Genomic DNA, 24,360 nt, shown 5'->3' with positions numbered 1-24,360 from the left:
GGGACTCATGTCTGAGCATACCCTGCCACAATTATGGCGGCCAAAGCGATACAAAAGGGGGTGGTGATGGATGGAGCATCTGAACCAATCAAACACTCACACCCAGTCAAAAGATCTGGGTTTGATCCATCACCGTTCTTTAGCCCACTCTGCCACCCCAGTTCAGACATGGCTATATGCAAATGAGTCTGACCCTGTGCCTCATGGGAACAGTCCAGCCCGAACTGCCAAGCCATGCCGTCCCCTGGACCGGAAACAAGCTTCCGAGGACCGGTTTCTGGCATTACAGCCGTCTTCAGCCCGGCTTGCTTGAATCCAGTGGCAAAGTGAGCAAGGGACTCACGTCTGAGCATACCCTGCCACACTTATGGCGGCCAAAGCGATACAAAAGGGGGTGGTGATGGACGGAGCATCTGAACCAATCAAACACTCACACCCAGTCAAAAGATCTGGGTTTGATCCATCACCGTTCTTTAGCCCACTCTGCCACCCCAGTTCAGACATGGCTATATGCAAATCAGTCTGACCCTGTGCCTCATGGGAACAGTCCAGCCCGAACTGCCAAGCCATGCCTTCCCCTGGACCGGAAACAAGCTTCCGAGAACCGGTTTCTGGCATTACAGACGTCTTCAGCCCGGCTTTCTTGAATCCAGTGGCAAAGTGAGCAAGGGACTCATGTCTGAGCATACCCTGCCACACTTATGGCGGCCAAAGCGGTACAAAAGGGGGTGGTGATGGACGGAGCATCTGAACCAATCAAACACTCACACCCAGTCGAAAGATCTGGGTTTGATCCATCACCGTTCTTTAGCCCACTCTGCCACCCCAGTTCAGACATGGCTATATGCAAATCAGTCTGACCCTGTGCCTCATGGGAACAGTCCAGCCCGAACTGCCAAGCCATGCCTTCCCCTGGACCGGAAACAAGCTTCCGAGGACCGGTTTCTGGCACTACAGCCGCCTTCAGCCCTGCTTGCTTGAATCCAGTGGCAAAGTGAGCAAGGGACTCACGTCTGAGCATACCCTGCCACACTTATGGCGGCCAAAGCGGTACAAAAGGGGGTGGTGATGGACGGAGCATCTGAACCAATCAAACACTCAAACCCAGTCAAAAGATCTGGGTTTGATCCATCACCGTTCTTTAGCCCACTCTGCCACCCCAGTTCAGACATGGCTATATGCAAATCAGTCTGACCCTGTGCCTCATGGGAACAGTCCAGCCTGAACTGCCAAGCCATGCCTTCCCCTGGACCGGAAACAAGGTTCCGAGGACCGGTTTCTGGCATTACAGCCATCTTCTGCCCGGCTTGCTTGAATCCAGTGGCAAAGTGAGCAAGGGACTCACGTCTGAGCATACCCTACCACACTTATGGCGGCCAAAGCGGTACAAAAGGGGGTGGTGATGGACGGAGCATCTGAACCAATCAAACACTCACACCCAGTCAAAAGATCTGGGTTTGATCCATCACCGTTCTTTAGCCCACTCTGCCACCCCAGTTCAGACATGGCTATATGCAAATCAGTCTGACCCTGTGCCTCATGGGAACAGTCCAGCCCGAACTGCCAAGCCATGCCTTCCCCCGGACCGGAAACAAGCTTCCGAGGACCGGTATCTGGCATTACAGCCGTGTTCAGCCCGGCTTGCTTGAATCCAGTGGCAAAGTGAGCAAGGGACTCACGTCTGAGCATACCCTGCCACACTTATGGCGGCCAAAGCGGTACAAAAGGGGGTGGTGATGGACGGAGCATCTGAACCAATCAAACACTCACACCCAGTCAAAAGATCTGGGTTTGATCCATCACCGTTCTTTAGCCCACTCTGCCACCCCAGTTCAGACATGGCTATATGCAAATCAGTCTGACCCTGTGCCTCATGGGAACAGTCCAGCCCGAACTGCCAAGCCATGCCTTCCCCTGGACCGGAAACAAGCTTCCGAGGACCGGTTTCTGGCATTACAGCCGTCTTCAGCCCGGCTTGCTTGAATCCGGTGGCAAAGTGAGCAAGGGACTCACGTCAGAGCATACCCTGCCACACTTATGGCGGCCAAAGCGGTACAAAAGGGGGTGGTGATGGACGGAGCATCTGAACCAATCAAACACTCACACCCAGTCAAAAGATCTGGGTTTGATCCATCACCGTTCTTTAGCCCACTCTGCCACCCCAGTTCAGACATGGCTATATGCAAATCAGTCTGACCCTGTGCCTCATGGGAACAGTCCAGCCCAAACTGCCAAGCCATGCCTTCCCCTGGACCTGAAACAAGCTTCCAAGGACCGGTTTCTGGCATTACAGCCGTCTTCAGCCCGGCTTGCTTGAATCCAGTGGCAAAGTGAGCAAGGGACTCACGTCTGAGCATACCCTGCCACACTTATGGCGGCCAAAGCGGTACAAAAGGGGGTGGTGATGGACGGAGCATCTGAACCAATCAAACACTCACACCCAGTCAAACGATCTGGGTTTGATCCATCACCGTTCTTTAGCCCACTCTGCCACCCAAGTTCAGACATGGCTATATGCAAATCAGTCTGACCCTGTGCCTCATGGGAACAGTCCAGCCCGAACTGCCAAGCCATGCCTTCCCCTGGACCGGAAACAAGCTTCCGAGGACCGGTTTCTGGCATTACAGCAGTCTTCAGCCCGGCTTGCTTGAATCCAGTGGCAAAGTGAGCAAGGGACTCACATCTGAGCATACCCTGCCACACTTATGGCGGCCAAAGCGGTACAAAAGGGGGTGGTGATGGACGGAGCATCTGAACAAATCAAACACTCACACCCAGTCAAAAGATCTGGGTTTGATCCATCACCGTTCTTTACCCACTCTGCCACCCCAGTTCAGACATGGCTATATGCAAATCAGTCTGACCCTGTGCCTCATGGGAACAGTCCAGCCCGAACTGCCAAGCCATGCCTTCCCCTGACCTCGAAACAAGCTTCCGAGGACCGGTTTCTGGCATTACAGCCGTCTTCAGCCCGGCTTGCTTGAATCCAGTGGCAAAGTGAGCAAGGGACTAACGTCTGAGCATACCCTGCCACACTTATGGCGGCCAAAGCGGTACAAAAGGGGGTGGTGATGGACGGAGCATCTGAACCAATCAAACACTCACACCCAGTCAAACGATCTGGGTTTGATCCATCACCGTTCTTTAGCCCACTCTGCCACCCCAGTTCAGACATAGCTATATGCAAATCAGTCTGACCCTGTGCCTCATGGGAACAGTCCAGCCCGAACTGCCAAGCCATGCCTTCCCCTGGACCGGAAACAAGCTTCCGAGGACCGGTTTCTGGCATTACAGCCGTCTTCAGCCCGGCTTGCTTGAATCCAGTGGCAAAGTGAGCAAGGGACTCACGTCTGAGCATACCCTGCCACACTTATGGCGGCCAAAGCGGTACAAAAGGGGGTGGTGATGGACGGAGCATCTGAACCATTCAAACACTCACACCCAGTCAAAAGATCTGGGTTTAATCCATCACCGTTCTTTAGCCCACTCTGCCACCCCAGTTCAGACATGGCTATATGCAAATCAGTCTGACCCTGTGCCTCATGGGAACAGTTAAGCCCGAACTGCCAAGCCATGCCTTCCCCTGGACCGGAAACAAGCTTCCGAGGACCGGTTTCTGGCATTACAGCCGTCTTCAGCCCGGCTTGCTTGAATCCAGTGGCAAAGTGAGCAAGGGACTCACGTCTAAGCATACCCTGCCACACTTATGGCGGCCAAAGCGGTACAAAAGGGGGTGGTGATGGACGGAGCATCTGAACCAATCAAACACTCACACCCAGTCAAAAGATCTGGGTTTGATCCATCACCGTTCTTTAGCCCACTCTGCCACCCCAGTTCAGACATGGCTTTATGCAAATCAGTCTGACCCTGTGCCTCATGGGAACACTCCAGCCCAAACTGCCAAGCCATGCCTTCCCCTGGACCGGAAACAAGCTTCTGAGGACTGGTTTCTGGCATTACAGCCGTCTTCAGCCTGGCTTGCTTGAATCCAGTGGCAAAGTGAGCAAGAGACTCATGTCTGAGCATACCCTGCCACACTTATGGCGGCCAAAGCGGTACAAAAGGGGGTGGTGATGGACGGAGCATCTGAACCAATCAATCACTCACACCCAGTCAAAAGATCTGGGTTTGATCCATCACCGTTCTTTAGCCCACTCTGCCACCCCAGTTCAGACATGGCTATATGCAAATCAGTCTGACCCTGTGCCTCATGGGAACAGTCCAGCCCGAACTGCCAAGCCATGCCGTCCCCTGGACCGGAAACAAGCTTCCGAGGACTGGTTTCTGGCATTACAGCCGTCTTCAGCCCGGCTTGCTTGAATCCAGTGGCAAAGTGAGCAAGGGACTCACGTCTGAACATACCCTGCCACATTTATGGCGGCCCAAGCGGTACAAAAGGGGGTGGTGATGGACGGAGCATCTGAACCAATCAAACACTCACACCCAGTCAAAAGATCTGGGTTTGATCCATCACCGTTCTTTAGCCCACTCTGTCACCCCAGTTCAGACATGGCTATATGCAAATCAGTCTGACCCTGTGCCTCATGGGAACAGTCCAGCCCGAACTGCCAAGCCATGCCTTCCCCTGGACTGGAAACAAGCTTCCGAGGACCGGTTTCTGGCATTACAGCCGTCTTCAGCCCGGCTTGCTTGAATCCAGTGGCAAAGTGAGCAAGGGACTCACGTCTGAGCATACCCTGCCACACTTATGGCGGCCAAAGCGGTACAAAAGGGGGTGGTGATGGACGGAGCATCTGAACCAATCAAACACTCACACCCAGTCAAAAGATCTGGGTTTGATCCATCACCGTTCTTTACCCACTCTGCCACCCCAGTTCAGACATGGCTATATGCAAATCAGTCTGACCCTGTGCCTCATGGGAACAGTCCAGCCCGAACTGCCAAGCCATGCCTTCCCCTAAACCGGAAACAAGCTTCCGAGGACCGGTTTCTGGCATTACAGCCGTCTTCAGCCCGGCTTGCTTGAATCCAGAGACAAAGTGAGCAAGGGACTCACGTCAGAGCATACCCTGCCACATTTATTGTGGCCAAAGCGGTACAAAAGGGGGTGGTGATGGACGGAGCATCTGAACCAATCAAACACTCACACCCAGTCAAAAGATCTGGGTTTGATCCATCACCGTTCTTTAGCCCACTCTGCCACCCCAGTTCAGACATGGCTATATGCAAATCAGTCTGACCCTGTGCCTCATGGGAACAGTTAAGCCCGAACTGCCAAGCCATGCCTTCCCCTGGACCGGAAACAAGCTTCCGAGGACCGGTTTCTGGCATTACAGCCGTCTTCAGCCCGGCTTGCTTGAATCCAGTGGCACAGTGAGCAAGGGACTCACGTCCGAGCATACCCTGCCACACTTATGGCGGCCAAAGCGGTACAAAAGGGGGTGGTGATGGACGGAGCATCTGAACCAATCAAACACTCACACCCAGTCAAAAGATCTGGGTTTGATCCATCACCGTTCTTTACCCACTCTGCCACCCCAGTTCAGACATGGCTATATGCAAATCAGTCTGACCCTGTGCCTCATGGGAACAGTCCAGCCCGAACTGCCAAGCCATGCCTTCCCCTGGACCGGAAACAAGCTTCCGAGGACCGGTTTCTGGCATTACAGCCGTCTTCAGCCCGGCTTGCTTGAATCCAGAGACAAAGTGAGCAAGGGACTCACGTCAGAGCATACCCTGCCACATTTATTGTGGCCAAAGCGGTACAAAAGGGGGTGGTGATGGACGGAGCATCTGAACCAATCAAACACTCACACCCAGTCAAAAGATCTGGGTTTGATCCATCACCGTTCTTTAGCCCACTCTGCCACCCCAGTTCAGACATGGCTATATGCAAATCAGTCTGACCCTGTGCCTCATGGGAACAGTCAAGCCCGAACTGCCAAGCCATGCCTTCCCCTGGACCGGAAACAAGCTTCCGAGGACCGGTTTCTGGCATTACAGCCGTCTTCAGCCCGGCTTGCTTGCATCCAGTGACAAAGTGAGCAACGGACTCACGTCAGAGCATACCCTGCCACATTTATGGCGGCCCAAGCGGTACAAAAGGGGGTGGTGATGGACGGAGCATCTGAACCAATCAAACACTCACACCCAGTCAAAAGATCTGGGTTTGATCCATCACCGTTCTTTACCCACTCTGCCACCCCAGTTCAGACATGGCTATATGCAAATCAGTCTGACCCTGTGCCTCATGGGAACAGTCCAGCCCGAACTGCCAAGCCATGCCTTCCCCTGGACCGGAAACAAGCTTCCGAGGACCGGTTTCTGGCATTACAGCCGTCTTCAGCCCGGCTTGCTTGAATCCAGAGACAAAGTGAGCAAGGGACTCACGTCAGAGCATACCCTGCCACATTTATTGTGGCCAAAGCGGTACAAAAGGGGGTGGTGATGGACGGAGCATCTGATCCAATCAAACACTCACACCCAGTCAAAAGATCTGGGTTTGATCCATCACCTTTCTTTAGCCCACTCTGCCACCCCAGTTCAGACATGGCTATATGCAAATCAGTCTGACCCTGTGCCTCATGGGAACAGTTAAGCCCGAACTGCCAATCCATGCCTTCCCCTGGACCGGAAACAAGCTTCCGAGGACCAGTTTCTGGCATTACAGCTGTCTTCAGCCCGGCTTGCTTGAATCCAGTGGCAAAGTGAGCAAGGGACTCACGTCTGAGCATACCCTGCCACACTTATGGCGGCCAAAGCGGTACAAAAGGGGGTGGTGATGGACTGAGCATCTGAACCAATCAAACACTCACACCCAGTCAAAAGATCTGGGTTTGATCCATCACCGTTCTTTAGCCCACTCTGCCACCCCAGTTCAGACATGGCTATATGCAAATCAGTCTGACCCTGTGCCTCATGGGAACAGTCCAGCCCGAACTGCCAAGCCATGCCTTCCCCTGGACCGGAAACAAGCTTCCGAGGACCGGTTTCTGGCATTACAGCCGTCTTCAGCCCGGCTTGCTTGAATCCGGTGGCAAAGTGAGCAAGGGACTCACGTCAGAGCATACCCTGCCACACTTATGGCGACCAAAGCGGTACAAAAGGGGGTGGTGATGGACGGAGCATCTGAACCAATCAAACACTTACACCCAGTCAAAAGATCTGGGTTTGATCCATCACTGTTCTTTAGCCCACTCTGCCACCCCAGTTCAGACATGGCTATATGCAAATCAGTCTGACCCTGTGCCTCATGGGAACAGTCCAGCCCAAACTGCCAAGCCATGCCTTCCCCTGGACCGGAAACAAGCTTCCAAGGACCGGTTTCTTGCATTACAGCCGTCTTCAGCCCGGCTTGCTTGAATCCAGTGGCAAAGTGAGCAAGGGACTCACGTCTGAGCATACCCTGCCACACTTATGGCGGCCAAAGCGGTACAAAAGGGGGTGGTGATGGACGGAGCATCTGAACCAATCAAACACTCACACCCAGTCAAACGATCTGGGTTTGATCCATCACCGTTCTTTAGCCCACTCTGCCACCCCAGTTCAGACATGGCTATATGCAAATCAGTCTGACCCTGTGCCTCATGGGAACAGTCCAGCCCGAACTGCCAAGCCATGCCTTCCCCTGGACCGGAAACAAGCTTCCGAGGACCGGTTTCTGGCATTACAGCAGTCTTCAGCCCGGCTTGCTTGAATCCAGTGGCAAAGTGAGCAAGGGACTCACATCTGAGCATACCCTGCCACACTTATGGCGGCCAAAGCGGTACAAAAGGGGGTGGTGATGGACGGAGCATCTGAACCAATCAAACACTCACACCCAGTCAAAAGATCTGGGTTTGATCCATCACCGTTCTTTACCCACTCTGCCACCCCAGTTCAGACATGGCTATATGCAAATCAGTCTGACCCTGTGCCTCATGGGAACAGTCCAGCCCGAACTGCCAAGCCATGCCTTCCCCTGACCTCGAAACAAGCTTCCGAGGACTGGTTTCTGGCATTACAGCCGTCTTCAGCCCGGCTTGCTTGAATCCAGTGGCAAAGTGAGCAAGGGACTCACGTCTGAGCATACCCTGCCACACTTATGGCGGCCAAAGCGGTACAAAAGGGGGTGGTGATGGACGGAGCATCTGAACCAATCAAACACTCACACCCAGTCAAACGATCTGGGTTTGATCCATCACCGTTCTTTAGCCCACTCTGCCACCCCAGTTCAGACATAGCTATATGCAAATCAGTCTGACCCTGTGCCTCATGGGAACAGTCCAGCCCGAACTGCCAAGCCATGCCTTACCCTGGACCGGAAACAAGCTTCCGAGGACCGGTTTCTGGCATTACAGCCGTCTTCAGCCCGGCTTGCTTGAATCCAGTGGCAAAGTGAGCAAGGGACTCACGTCTGAGCATACCCTGCCACACTTATGGCGGCCAAAGCGGTACAAAAGGGGGTGGTGATGGACGGAGCATCTGAACCAATCAAACACTCACACCCAGTCAAAAGATCTGGGTTTGATCCATCACCGTTCTTTAGCCCACTCTGCCACCCCAGTTCAGACATGGCTATATGCAAATCAGTCTGACCCTGTGCCTCATGGGAACAGTCCAGCCCGAACTGCCAAGCCATGCCTTCCCCTGGACCGGAAACAAGCTTCCGAGGACCGGTTTCTGGCATTACAGCCGTCTTCAGCCCGGCTTGCTTGAATCCGGTGGCAAAGTGAGCAAGGGACTCACGTCAGAGCATACCCTGCCACACTTATGGCGGCCAAAGCGGTACAAAAGGGGGTGGTGATGGACGGAGCATCTGAACCAATCAAACACTCACACCCAGTCAAAAGATCTGGGTTTGATCCATCACCGTTCTTTAGCCCACTCTGCCACCCCAGTTCAGACATGGCTATATGCAAATCAGTCTGACCCTGTGCCTCATGGGAACAGTCCAGCCCAAACTGCCAAGCCATGCCTTCCCCTGGACCGGAAACAAGCTTCCAAGGACCGGTTTCTGGCATTACAGCCGTCTTCAGCCCGGCTTGCTTGAATCCAGTGGCAAAGTGAGCAAGGGACTCACGTCTGAGCATACCCTGCCACACTTATGGCGGCCAAAGCGGTACAAAAGGGGGTGGTGATGGACGGAGCATCTGAACCAATCAAACACTCACACCCAGTCAAACGATCTGGGTTTGATCCATCACCGTTCTTTAGCCCACTCTGCCACCCCAGTTCAGACATGGCTATATGCAAATCAGTCTGACCCTGTGCCTCATGGGAACAGTCCAGCCCGAACTGCCAAGCCATGCCTTCCCCTGGACCGGAAACAAGCTTCCGAGGACCGGTTTCTGGCATTACAGCAGTCTTCAGCCCGGCTTGCTTGAATCCAGTGGCAAAGTGAGCAAGGGACTCACATCTGAGCATACCCTGCCACACTTATGGCGGCCAAAGCGGTACAAAAGGGGGTGGTGATGGACGGAGCATCTGAACCAATCAATCACTCACACCCAGTCAAAAGATCTGGGTTTGATCCATCACCGTTCTTTAGCCCCTTCTGCCACCCCAGTTCAGACATGGCTATATGCAAATCAGTCTGACCCTGTGCCTCATGGGAACAGTCCAGCCCGAACTGCCAAGCCATGCCGTCCCCTGGACCGGAAACAAGCTTCCGAGGACCGGTTTCTGGCATTACAGCCGTCTTCAGCCCGGCTTGCTTGAATCCAGTGGCAAAGTGAGCAAGGGACTCACGTCTGAGCATACCCTGCCACATTTATGGCGGCCCAAGCGGTACAAAAGGGGGTGGTGATGGACGGAGCATCTGAACCAATCAAACACTCACACCCAGTCAAAAGATCTGGGTTTGATCCATCACCGTTCTTTAGCCCACTCTGTCACCCCAGTTCAGACATGGCTATATGCAAATCAGTCTGACCCTGTGCCTCATGGGAACAGTCCAGCCCGAACTGCCAAGCCATGCCTTCCCCTGGACTGGAAACAAGCTTCCGAGGACCGGTTTCTGGCATTACAGCCGTCTTCAGCCCGGCTTGCTTGAATCCAGTGGCAAAGTGAGCAAGGGACTCACGTCTGAGCATACCCTGCCACACTTATGGCGGCCAAAGCGGTACAAAAGGGGGTGGTGATGGACGGAGCATCTGAACCAATCAAACACTCACACCCAGTCAAAAGATCTGGGTTTGATCCATCACCGTTCTTTACCCACTCTGCCACCCCAGTTCAGACATGGCTATATGCAAATCAGTCTGACCCTGTGCCTCATGGGAACAGTCCAGCCTGAACTGCCAAGCCATGCCTTCCCCTAAACCGGAAACAAGCTTCCGAGGACCGGTTTCTGGCATTACAGCCGTCTTCAGCCCGGCTTGCTTGAATCCAGAGACAAAGTGAGCAAGGGACTCACGTCAGAGCATACCCTGCCACATTTATTGTGGCCAAAGCGGTACAAAAGGGGGTGGTGATGGACGGAGCATCTGAACCAATCAAACACTCACACCCAGTCAAAAGATCTGGGTTTGATCCATCACCGTTCTTTAGCCCACTCTGCCACCCCAGTTCAGACATGGCTATATGCAAATCAGTCTGACCCTGTGCCTCATGGGAACAGTTAAGCCCGAACTGCCAAGCCATGCCTTCCCCTGGACCGGAAACAAGCTTCCGAGGACCGGTTTCTGGCATTACAGCCGTCTTCAGCCCGGCTTGCTTGAATCCAGTGGCACAGTGAGCAAGGGACTCACGTCCGAGCATACCCTGCCACACTTATGGCGGCCAAAGCGGTACAAAAGGGGGTGGTGATGGACGGAGCATCTGAACCAATCAAACACTCACACCCAGTCAAAAGATCTGGGTTTGATCCATCACCGTTCTTTACCCACTCTGCCACCCCAGTTCAGACATGGCTATATGCAAATCAGTCTGACCCTGTGCCTCATGGGAACAGTCCAGCCCGAACTGCCAAGCCATGCCTTCCCCTGGACCGGAAACAAGCTTCCGAGGACCGGTTTCTGGCATTACAGCCGTCTTCAGCCCGGCTTGCTTGAATCCAGAGACAAAGTGAGCAAGGGACTCACGTCAGAGCATACCCTGCCACATTTATTGTGGCCAAAGCGGTACAAAAGGGGGTGGTGATGGACGGAGCATCTGAACCAATCAAACACTCACACCCAGTCAAAAGATCTGGGTTTGATCCATCACCGTTCTTTAGCCCACTCTGCCACCCCAGTTCAGACATGGCTATATGCAAATCAGTCTGACCCTGTGCCTCATGGGAACAGTTAAGCCCGAACTGCCAAGCCATGCCTTCCCCTGGACCGGAAACAAGCTTCCGAGGACCAGTTTCTGGCATTACAGCCGTCTTCAGCCCGGCTTGCTTGAATCCAGTGGCACAGTGAGCAAGGGACTCACGTCCGAGCATACCCTGCCACACTTATGGCGGCCAAAGCGGTACAAAAGGGGGTGGTGATGGACGGAGCATCTGAACCAATCAAACACTCACACCCAGTCAAAAGATCTGGGTTTGATCCATCACCGTTCTTTAGCCCACTCTGCCACCCCAGTTCAGACATGGCTATATGCAAATCAGTCTGACCCTGTGCCTCATGGGAACAGTCAAGCCCGAACTGCCAAGCCATGCCTTCCCCTGGACCGGAAACAAGCTTCCGAGGACCGGTTTCTGGCATTACAGCCGTCTTCAGCCCGGCTTGCTTGCATCCAGTGACAAAGTGAGCAAGGGACTCACGTCAGAGCATACCCTGCCACATTTATGGCGGCCCAAGCGGTACAAAAGGGGGTGGTGATGGACGGAGCATCTGAACCAATAAAACACTCACACCCAGTCAAAAGATCTGGGTTTGATCCATCACCGTTCTTTAGCCCACTCTGCCACCCCAGTTCAGACATGGCTATATGCAAATCAGTCTGACCCTGTGCCTCATGGGAACAGTCCAGCCCGAACTGCCAAGCCATGCCTTCCCCTGGACCGGAAACAAGCTTCCGAGGACCGGTTTCTGGCATTACAGCCGTCTTCAGCCCGGCTTGCTTGAATCCAGAGACAAAGTGAGCAAGGGACTCACGTCAGAGCATACCCTGCCACATTTATTGTGGCCAAAGCGGTACAAAAGGGGGTGGTGATGGACGGAGCATCTGAACCAATCAAACACTCACACCCAGTCAAAAGATCTGGGTTTGATCCATCACCGTTCTTTAGCCCACTCTGCCACCCCAATTCAGACATGGCTATATGCAAATCAGTCTGACCCTGTGCCTCATGGGAACAGTTAAGCCCGAACTGCCAAGCCATGCCTTCCCCTGGACCGGAAACAAGCTTCCGAGGACCGGTTTCTGGCATTACAGCCGTCTTCAGCCCGGCTTGCTTGAATCCAGTGGCACAGTGAGCAAGGGACTCACGTCCGAGCATACCCTGCCACACTTATGGCGGCCAAAGCGGTACAAAAGGGGGTGGTGATGGACGGAGCATCTGAACCAATCAAACACTCACACCCAGTCAAAAGATCTGGGTTTGATCCATCACCGTTCTTTAGCCCACTCTGCCACCCCAGTTCAGACATGGCTATATGCAAATGAGTCTGACCCTGTGCCTCATGGGAACAGTCCAGCCCGAACTGCCAAGCCATGCCGTCCCCTGGACCGGAAACAAGCTTCCGAGGACCGGTTTCTGGCATTACAGCCGTCTTCAGCCCGGCTTGCTTGAATCCAGTGGCAAAGTGAGCAAGGGACTCACGTCTGAGCATACCCTGCCACACTTATGGCGGCCAAAGCGATACAAAAGGGGGTGGTGATGGACGGAGCATCTGAACCAATCAAACACTCACACCCAGTCAAAAGATCTGGGTTTGATCCATCACCGTTCTTTAGCCCACTCTGCCACCCCAGTTCAGACATGGCTATATGCAAATCAGTCTGACCCTGTGCCTCATGGGAACAGTCCAGCCCGAACTGCCAAGCCATGCCTTCCCCTGGACCGGAAACAAGCTTCCGAGAACCGGTTTCTGGCATTACAGACGTCTTCAGCCCGGCTTTCTTGAATCCAGTGGCAAAGTGAGCAAGGGACTCATGTCTGAGCATACCCTGCCACACTTATGGCGGCCAAAGCGGTACAAAAGGGGGTGGTGATGGACGGAGCATCTGAACCAATCAAACACTCACACCCAGTCAAAAGATCTGGGTTTGATCCATCACCGTTCTTTAGCCCACTCTGCCACCCCAGTTCAGACATGGCTATATGCAAATCAGTCTGACCCTGTGCCTCATGGGAACAGTCCAGCCCGAACTGCCAAGCCATGCCTTCCCCTGGACCGGAAACGAGCTTCCGAGGACCGGTTTCTGGCATTACAGCCGCCTTCAGCCCTGCTTGCTTGAATCCAGTGGCAAAGTGAGCAAGGGACTCACGTCTGAGCATACCCTGCCACACTTATGGCGGCCAAAGCGGTACAAAAGAGGGTGGTGATGGACGGAGCATCTGAACCAATCAAACACTCACACCCAGTCAAAAGATCTGGGTTTGATCCATCACCGTTCTTTACCCACTCTGCCACCCCAGTTCAGACATGGCTATATGCAAATCAGTCTGACCCTGTGCCTCATGGGAACAGTCCAGCCCGAACTGCCAAGCCATGCCTTCCCCTGGACCGGAAACAAGCTTCCGAGGACCGGTATCTGGCATTACAGCCGTGTTCAGCCCGGCTTGCTTGAATCCAGTGGCAAAGTGAGCAAGGGACTCACGTCTGAGCATACCCTGCCACACTTATGGCGGCCAAAGCGGTACAAAAGGGGGTGGTGATGGACGGAGCATCTGAACCAATCAAACACTCACACCCAGTCAAAAGATCTGGGTTTGATCCATCACCGTTCTTTAGCCCACTCTGCCACCCCAGTTCAGACATGGCTATATGCAAATCAGTCTGACCCTGTGCCTCATGGGAACAGTCCAGCCCGAACTGCCAAGCCATGCCTTCCCCTGGACCGGAAACAAGCTTCCGAGGACCGGTTTCTGGCATTACAGCCGTCTTCAGCCCGGCTTGCTTGAATCCGGTGGCAAAGTGAGCAAGGGACTCACGTCAGAGCATACCCTGCCACACTTATGGCGGCCAAAGCGGTACAAAAGGGGGTGGTGATGGACGGAGCATCTGAACCAATCAAACACTCACACCCAGTCAAAAGATCTGGGTTTGATCCATCACCGTTCTTTAGCCCACTCTGCCAACACAGTTCAGACATGGCTATATGCAAATCAGTCTGACCCTGTGCCTCATGGGAACAGTCCAGCCCAAACTGCCAAGCCATGCCTTCCCCTGGACCGGAAACAAGCTTCCAAGGACCGGTTTCTTGCATTACAGCCGTCTTCAGCCCGGCTTGCTTGAATCCAGTGGCAAAGTGAGCAAGGGACTCACGTCTGAGCATACCCTGCCACATTTATGGCGGCCCAAGCGGTACAAAAGGGGGTGGTGATGGACGGAGCATCTGAACCAATCAAACACTCACACCCAGTCAAAAGATCTGGGTTTGATCCATCACCGTTCTTTAGCCCACTCTGTCACCCCAGTTCAGACATGGCTATATGCAAATCAGTCTGACCCTGTGCCTCATGGGAACAGTCCAGCCCGAACTGCCAAGCCATGCCTTCCCCTGGACTGGAAACAAGCTTCCGAGGACCGGTTTCTGGCATTACAGCCGTCTTCAGCCCGGCTTGCTTGAATCCAGTGGCAAAGTGAGCAAGGGACTCACGTCTGAGCATACCCTGCCACACTTATGGCGGCCAAAGCGGTACAAAAGGGGGTGGTGATGGACGGAGCATCTGAACCAATCAAACACTCACACCCAGTCAAAAGATCTGGGTTTGATCCATCACCGTTCTTTACCCACTCTGCCACCCCAGTTCAGACATGGCTATATGCAAATCAGTCTGACCCTGTGCCTCATGGGAACAGTCCAGCCTGAACTGCCAAGCCATGCCTTCCCCTAAACCGGAAACAAGCTTCCGAGGACCGGTTTCTGGCATTACAGCCGTCTTCAGCCCGGCTTGCTTGAATCCAGAGACAAAGTGAGCAAGGGACTCACGTCAGAGCATACCCTGCCACATTTATTGTGGCCAAAGCGGTACAAAAGGGGGTGGTGATGGACGGAGCATCTGAACCAATCAAACACTCACACCCAGTCAAAAGATCTGGGTTTGATCCATCACCGTTCTTTAGCCCACTCTGCCACCCCAGTTCAGACATGGCTATATGCAAATCAGTCTGACCCTGTGCCTCATGGGAACAGTTAAGCCCGAACTGCCAAGCCATGCCTTCCCCTGGACCGGAAACAAGCTTCCGAGGACCGGTTTCTGGCATTACAGCCGTCTTCAGCCCGGCTTGCTTGAATCCAGTGGCACAGTGAGCAAGGGACTCACGTCCGAGCATACCCTGCCACACTTATGGCGGCCAAAGCGGTACAAAAGGGGGTGGTGATGGACGGAGCATCTGAACCAATCAAACACTCACACCCAGTCAAAAGATCTGGGTTTGATCCATCACCGTTCTTTACCCACTCTGCCACCCCAGTTCAGACATGGCTATATGCAAATCAGTCTGACCCTGTGCCTCATGGGAACAGTCCAGCCCGAACTGCCAAGCCATGCCTTCCCCTGGACCGGAAACAAGCTTCCGAGGACCGGTTTCTGGCATTACAGCCGTCTTCAGCCCGGCTTGCTTGAATCCAGAGACAAAGTGAGCAAGGGACTCACGTCAGAGCATACCCTGCCACATTTATTGTGGCCAAAGCGGTACAAAAGGGGGTGGTGATGGACGGAGCATCTGAACCAATCAAACACTCACACCCAGTCAAAAGATCTGGGTTTGATCCATCACCGTTCTTTAGCCCACTCTGCCACCCCAGTTCAGACATGGCTATATGCAAATCAGTCTGACCCTGTGCCTCATGGGAACAGTTAAGCCCGAACTGCCAAGCCATGCCTTCCCCTGGACCGGAAACAAGCTTCCGAGGACCAGTTTCTGGCATTACAGCCGTCTTCAGCCCGGCTTGCTTGAATCCAGTGGCACAGTGAGCAAGGGACTCACGTCCGAGCATACCCTGCCACACTTATGGCGGCCAAAGCGGTACAAAAGGGGGTGGTGATGGACGGAGCATCTGAACCAATCAAACACTCACACCCAGTCAAAAGATCTGGGTTTGATCCATCACCGTTCTTTAGCCCACTCTGCCACCCCAGTTCAGACATGGCTATATGCAAATCAGTCTGACCCTGTGCCTCATGGGAACAGTCAAGCCCGAACTGCCAAGCCATGCCTTCCCCTGGACCGGAAACAAGCTTCCGAGGACCGGTTTCTGGCATTACAGCCGTCTTCAGCCCGGCTTGCTTGCATCCAGTGACAAAGTGAGCAAGGGACTCACGTCAGAGCATACCCTGCCACATTTATGGCGGCCCAAGCGGTACAAAAGGGGGTGGTGATGGACGGAGCATCTGAACCAATAAAACACTCACACCCAGTCAAAAGATCTGGGTTTGATCCATCACCGTTCTTTAGCCCACTCTGCCACCCCAGTTCAGACATGGCTATATGCAAATCAGTCTGACCCTGTGCCTCATGGGAACAGTCCAGCCCGAACTGCCAAGCCATGCCTTCCCCTGGACCGGAAACAAGCTTCCGAGGACCGGTTTCTGGCATTACAGCCGTCTTCAGCCCGGCTTGCTTGAATCCAGAGACAAAGTGAGCAAGGGACTCACGTCAGAGCATACCCTGCCACATTTATTGTGGCCAAAGCGGTACAAAAGGGGGTGGTGATGGACGGAGCATCTGAACCAATCAAACACTCACACCCAGTCAAAAGATCTGGGTTTGATCCATCACCGTTCTTTAGCCCACTCTGCCACCCCAATTCAGACATGGCTATATGCAAATCAGTCTGACCCTGTGCCTCATGGGAACAGTTAAGCCCGAACTGCCAAGCCATGCCTTCCCCTGGACCGGAAACAAGCTTCCGAGGACCGGTTTCTGGCATTACAGCCGTCTTCAGCCCGGCTTGCTTGAATCCAGTGGCACAGTGAGCAAGGGACTCACGTCCGAGCATACCCTGCCACACTTATGGCGGCCAAAGCGGTACAAAAGGGGGTGGTGATGGACGGAGCATCTGAACCAATCAAACACTCACACCCAGTCAAAAGATCTGGGTTTGATCCATCACCGTTCTTTAGCCCACTCTGCCACCCCAGTTCAGACATGGCTATATGCAAATGAGTCTGACCCTGTGCCTCATGGGAACAGTCCAGCCCGAACTGCCAAGCCATGCCGTCCCCTGGACCGGAAACAAGCTTCCGAGGACCGGTTTCTGGCATTACAGCCGTCTTCAGCCCGGCTTGCTTGAATCCAGTGGCAAAGTGAGCAAGGGACTCACGTCTGAGCATACCCTGCCACACTTATGGCGGCCAAAGCGATACAAAAGGGGGTGGTGATGGACGGAGCATCTGAACCAATCAAACACTCACACCCAGTCAAAAGATCTGGGTTTGATCCATCACCGTTCTTTAGCCCACTCTGCCACCCCAGTTCAGACATGGCTATATGCAAATCAGTCTGACCCTGTGCCTCATGGGAACAGTCCAGCCCGAACTGCCAAGCCATGCCTTCCCCTGGACCGGAAACAAGCTTCCGAGAACCGGTTTCTGGCATTACAGACGTCTTCAGCCCGGCTTTCTTGAATCCAGTGGCAAAGTGAGCAAGGGACTCATGTCTGAGCATACCCTGCCACACTTATGGCGGCCAAAGCGGTACAAAAGGGGGTGGTGATGGACGGAGCATCTGAACCAATCAAACACTCACACCCAGTCAAAAGATCTGGGTTTGATCCATCACCGTTCTTTAGCCCACTCTGCCACCCCAGTTCAGACATGGCTATATGCAAATCAGTCTGACCCTGTGCCTCATGGGAACAGTCCAGCCCGAACTGCCAAGCCATGCCTTCCCCTGGACCGGAAACGAGCTTCCGAGGACCGGTTTCTGGCATTACAGCCGCCTTCAGCCCTGCTTGCTTGAATCCAGTGGCAAAGTGAGCAAGGGACTCACGTCTGAGCATACCCTGCCACACTTATGGCGGCCAAAGCGGTACAAAAGAGGGTGGTGATGGACGGAGCATCTGAACCAATCAAACACTCACACCCAGTCAAAAGATCTGGGTTTGATCCATCACCGTTCTTTACCCACTCTGCCACCCCAGTTCAGACATGGCTATATGCAAATCAGTCTGACCCTGTGCCTCATGGGAACAGTCCAGCCCGAACTGCCAAGCCATGCCTTCCCCTGGACCGGAAACAAGCTTCCGAGGACCGGTATCTGGCATTACAGCCGTGTTCAGCCCGGCTTGCTTGAATCCAGTGGCAAAGTGAGCAAGGGACTCACGTCTGAGCATACCCTGCCACACTTATGGCGGCCAAAGCGGTACAAAAGGGGGTGGTGATGGACGGAGCATCTGAACCAATCAAACACTCACACCCAGTCAAAAGATCTGGGTTTGATCCATCACCGTTCTTTAGCCCACTCTGCCACCCCAGTTCAGACATGGCTATATGCAAATCAGTCTGACCCTGTGCCTCATGGGAACAGTCCAGCCCGAACTGCCAAGCCATGCCTTCCCCTGGACCGGAAACAAGCTTCCGAGGACCGGTTTCTGGCATTACAGCCGTCTTCAGCCCGGCTTGCTTGAATCCGGTGGCAAAGTGAGCAAGGGACTCACGTCAGAGCATACCCTGCCACACTTATGGCGGCCAAAGCGGTACAAAAGGGGGTGGTGATGGACGGAGCATCTGAACCAATCAAACACTCACACCCAGTCAAAAGATCTGGGTTTGATCCATCACCGTTCTTTAGCCCACTCTGCCAACACAGTTCAGACATGGCTATATGCAAATCAGTCTGACCCTGTGCCTCATGGGAACAGTCCAGCCCAAACTGCCAAGCCATGCCTTCCCCTGGACCGGAAACAAGCTTCCAAGGACCGGTTTCTTGCATTACAGCCGTCTTCAGCCCGGCTTGCTTGAATCCAGTGGCAAAGTGAGCAAGGGACTCACGTCTGAGCATACCCTGCCACACTTATGGCGGCCAAAGCGGTACAAAAGGGGGTGGTGATGGACGGAGCATCTGAACCAATCAAACACTCACACCCAGTCAAACGATCTGGGTTTGATCCATCACCGTTCTTTAGCCCACTCTGCCACCCCAGTTCAGACATGGCTATATGCAAATCAGTCTGACCCTGTGCCTCATGGGAACAGTCCAGCCCGAACTGCCAATCCATGCCTTCCCCTGGACCGGAAACAAGCTTCCGAGGACCGGTTTCTGGCATTACAGCAGTCTTCAGCCCGGCTTGCTTGAATCCAGTGGCAAAGTGAGCAAGGGACTCACATCTGAGCATACCCTGCCACACTTATGGCGGCCAAAGCGGTACAAAAGGGGGTGGTGATGGACGGAGCATCTGAACCAATCAAACACTCACACCCAGTCAAAAGATCTGGGTTTGATCCATCACCGTTCTTTACCCACTCTGCCACCGCAGTTCAGACATGGCTATATGCAAATCAGTCTGACCCTGTGCCTCATGGGAACAGTCCAGCCCGAACTGCCAAGCCATGCCTTCCCCTGACCTCGAAACAAGCTTCCGAGGACCGGTTTCTGGCATTACAGCCGTCTTCAGCCCGGCTTGCTTGAATCCAGTGGCAAAGTGAGCAAGGGACTCACGTCTGAGCATACCCTGCCATACTTATGGCGGCCAAAGCGGTACAAAAGGGGGTGGTGATGGACGGAGCATCTGAACCAATCAAACACTCACACCCAGTCAAACGATCTGGGTTTGATCCATCACCGTTCTTTAGCCCACTCTGCCACCCCAGTTCAGACATAGCTATATGCAAATCAGTCTGACCCTGTGCCTCATGGGAACAGTCCAGCCCGAACTGCCAAGCCATGCCTTCCCCTGGACCGGAAACAAGCTTCCGAGGACCGGTTTCTGGCATTACAGCCGTCTTCAGCCCGGCTTGCTTGAATCCAGTGGCAAAGTGAGCAAGGGACTCACGTCTGAGCATACCCTGCCACACTTATGGCGGCCAAAGCGGTACAAAAGGGGGTGGTGATGGATGGAGCATCTGAACCAATCAAACACTCACACCCAGTCAAAAGATCTGGGTTTGATCCATCACCGTTCTTTACCCACTCTGCCACCCCAGTTCAGACATGGCTATATGCAAATCAGTCTGACCCTGTGCCTCATGGGAACAGTCCAGCCCGAACTGCCAAGCCATGCATTCCCCTGGACCGGAAACAAGCTTCCGAGGACCGGTTTCTGGCATTACAGCCGTCTTCAGCCCGGCTTGCTTGAATCCAGTGACAAAGTGAGCAAGGGTCTCTCGTCAGAGCATACCCTGACACATTTATGGCGGCCAAAGCGTTACAAAAGGGGGTGGTGATGGACGGAGCATCTGAACCAATCAAACACTCACACCCAGTCAAAAGATCTGGGTTTGATCCATCACCGTTCTTTAGCCCACTCTGCCACCCCAGTTCAGACATGGCTATATGCAAATCAGTCTGACCCTGTGCCTCATGGGAACAGTCCAGCCCAAACTGCCAAGCCATGCCTTCCCCTGGACCGGAAACAAGCTTCCAAGGACCGGTTTCTTGCATTACAGCCGTCTTCAGCCCGGCTTGCTTGAATCCAGTGGCAAAGTGAGCAAGGGACTCACGTCTGAGCATACCCTGCCACACTTATGGCGGCCAAAGCGGTACAAAAGGGGGTGGTGATGGACGGAGCATCTGAACCAATCAAACACTCACACCCAGTCAAACGATCTGGGTTTGATCCATCACCGTTCTTTAGCCCACTCTGCCACCCCAGTTCAGACATGGCTATATGCAAATCAGTCTGACCCTGTGCCTCATGGGAACAGTCCAGCCCGAACTGCCAAGCCATGCCTTCCCCTGGACCGGAAACAAGCTTCCGAGGACCGGTTTCTGGCATTACAGCAGTCTTCAGCCCGGCTTGCTTGAATCCAGTGGCAAAGTGAGCAAGGGACTCACATCTGAGCATACCCTGCCACACTTATGGCGGCCAAAGCGGTACAAAAGGGGGTGGTGATGGACGGAGCATCTGAACCAATCAAACACTCACACCCAGTCAAAAGATCTGGGTTTGATCCATCACCGTTCTTTACCCACTCTGCCACCGCAGTTCAGACATGGCTATATGCAAATCAGTCTGACCCTGTGCCTCATGGGAACAGTCCAGCCCGAACTGCCAAGCCATGCCTTCCCCTGACCTCGAAACAAGCTTCCGAGGACCGGTTTCTGGCATTACAGCCGTCTTCAGCCCGGCTTGCTTGAATCCAGTGGCAAAGTGAGCAAGGGACTCCCGTCTGAGCATACCCTGCCACACTTATGGCGGCCAAAGCGGTACAAAAGGGGGTGGTGATGGACGGAGCATCTGAACCAATCAAACACTCACACCCAGTCAAACGATCTGGGTTTGATCCATCACCGTTCTTTAGCCCACTCTGCCACCCCAGTTCAGACATAGCTATATGCAAATCAGTCTGACCCTGTGCCTCATGGGAACAGTCCAGCCCGAACTGCCAAGCCATGCCTTCCCCTGGACCGGAAACAAGCTTCCGAGGACCGGTTTCTGGCATTACAGCCGTCTTCAGCCCGGCTTGCTTGAATCCAGTGGCAAAGTGAGCAAGGGACTCACGTCTGAGCATACCCTGCCACACTTATGGCGGCCAAAGCGGTACAAAAGGGGGTGGTGATGGACGGAGCATCTGAACCAATCAAACACTCACACCCAGTCAAAAGATCTGGGTTTGATCCATCACCGTTCTTTACCCACTCTGCCACCCCAGTTCAGACATGGCTATATGCAAATCAGTCTGACCCTGTGCCTCATGGGAACAGTCCAGCCCGAACTGCCAAGCCATGCATTCCCCTGGACCGGAAACAAGCTTCCGAGGACCGGTTTCTGGCATTACAGCCGTCTTCAGCCCGGCTTGCTTGAATCCAGTGACAAAGTGAGCAAGGGACTCACGTCAGAGCATACCCTGACACATTTATGGCGGCCAAAGCGTTACAAAAGGGGGTGGTGATGGACGGAGCATCTGAACCATTCAAACACTCACACCCAGTCAAAAGATCTGGGTTTGATCCATCACCGTTCTTTAGCCCATTCTGCCACCCCAGTTCAGACATGGCTATATGCAAATCAGTCTGACCCTGTGCCTCATGGGAACAGTTAAGCCCGAACTGCCAAGCCATGCCTTCCCCTGGACCGGAAACAAGCTTCCGAGGACCGGTTTCTGGCATTACAGCCGTCTTCAGCCCAGCTTGCTTGAATCCAGTGGCAAAGTGAGCAAGGGACTCACGTCTAAGCATACCCTGCCACACTTATGGCGGCCAAAGCGGTACAAAAGGGGGTGGTGATGGACGGAGCATCTGAACCAATAAAACACTCACACCCAGTCAAAAGATCTGGGTTTGATCCATCACCGTTCTTTAGCCCACTCTGCTACCCCAGTTCAGACATGGCTTTATGCAAATCAGTCTGACCCTGTGCCTCATGGGAACACTCCAGCCCAAACTGCCAAGCCATGCCTTCCCCTGGACCGGAAACAAGCTTCTGAGGACTGGTTTCTGGCATTACAGCCGTCTTCAGCCTGGCTTGCTTGAATCCAGTGGCAAAGTGAGCAAGAGACTCATGTCTGAGCATACCCTGCCACACTTATGGCGGCCAAAGCGGTACAAAAGGGGGTGGTGATGGACGGAGCATCTGAACCAATCAAACACTAACACCCAGTCAAAAGATCTGGGTTTGATCCATCACCGTTCTTTAGCCCACTCTGCCACCCCAGTTCAGACATGGCTATATGCAAATCAGTCTGACCCTGTGCCTCATGGGAACAGTCCAGCCTGAACTGCCAAGCCATGCCGTCCCCTGGACCGGAAACAAGCTTCCGAGGACCGGTTTCTGGCATTACAGCCGTCTTCAGCCCGGCTTGCTTGAATCCAGTGGCAAAGTGAGCAAGGGACTCATGTCTGAGCATACCCTGCCACAATTATGGCGGCCAAAGCGATACAAAAGGGGGTGGTGATGGATGGAGCATCTGAACCAATCAAACACTCACACCCAGTCAAAAGATCTGGGTTTGATCCATCACCGTTCTTTAGCCCACTCTGCCACCCCAGTTCAGACATGGCTATATGCAAATGAGTCTGACCCTGTGCCTCATGGGAACAGTCCAGCCCGAACTGCAAAGCCATGCCGTCCCCTGGACCGGAAACAAGCTTCCGAGGACCGGTTTCTGGCATTACAGCCGTCTTCAGCCCGGCTTGCTTGAATCCAGTGGCAAAGTGAGCAAGGGACTCACGTCTGAGCATACCCTGCCACACTTATGGCGGCCAAAGCGATACAAAAGGGGGTGGTGATGGACGGAGCATCTGAACCAATCAAACACTCACACCCAGTCAAAAGATCTGGGTTTGATCCATCACCGTTCTTTAGCCCACTCTGCCACCCCAGTTCAGACATGGCTATATGCAAATCAGTCTGACCCTGTGCCTCATGGGAACAGTCCAGCCCGAACTGCCAAGCCATGCCTTCCCCTGGACCGGAAACAAGCTTCCGAGAACCGGTTTCTGGCATTACAGACGTCTTCAGCCCGGCTTTCTTGAATCCAGTGGCAAAGTGAGCAAGGGACTCATGTCTGAGCATACCCTGCCACACTTATGGCGGCCAAAGCGGTACAAAAGGGGGTGGTGATGGACGGAGCATCTGAACCAATCAAACACTCACACCCAGTCGAAAGATCTGGGTTTGATCCATCACCGTTCTTTAGCCCACTCTGCCACCCCAGTTCAGACATGGCTATATGCAAATCAGTCTGACCCTGTGCCTCATGGGAACAGTCCAGCCCGAACTGCCAAGCCATGCCTTCCCCTGGACCGGAAACAAGCTTCCGAGGACCGGTTTCTGGCACTACAGCCGCCTTCAGCCCTGCTTGCTTGAATCCAGTGGCAAAGTGAGCAAGGGACTCACGTCTGAGCATACCCTGCCACACTTATGGCGGCCAAAGCGGTACAAAAGGGGGTGGTGATGGACGGAGCATCTGAACCAATCAAACACTCACACCCAGTCAAAAGATCTGGGTTTGATCCATCACCGTTCTTTAGCCCACTCTGCCACCCCAGTTCAGACATGGCTATATGCAAATCAGTCTGACCCTGTGCCTCATGGGAACAGTCCAGCCTGAACTGCCAAGCCATGCCTTCCCCTGGACCGGAAACAAGGTTCCGAGGACCGGTTTCTGGCATTACAGCCATCTTCTGCCCGGCTTGCTTGAATCCAGTGGCAAAG

Source organism: Lissotriton helveticus, chromosome 5_1 (genome assembly GCF_964261635.1).
Source record: "Lissotriton helveticus chromosome 5_1, aLisHel1.1, whole genome shotgun sequence".
NCBI lineage: Eukaryota > Metazoa > Chordata > Amphibia > Caudata > Salamandridae > Lissotriton > Lissotriton helveticus.
This window is presented reverse-complemented; position numbering follows the sequence as displayed.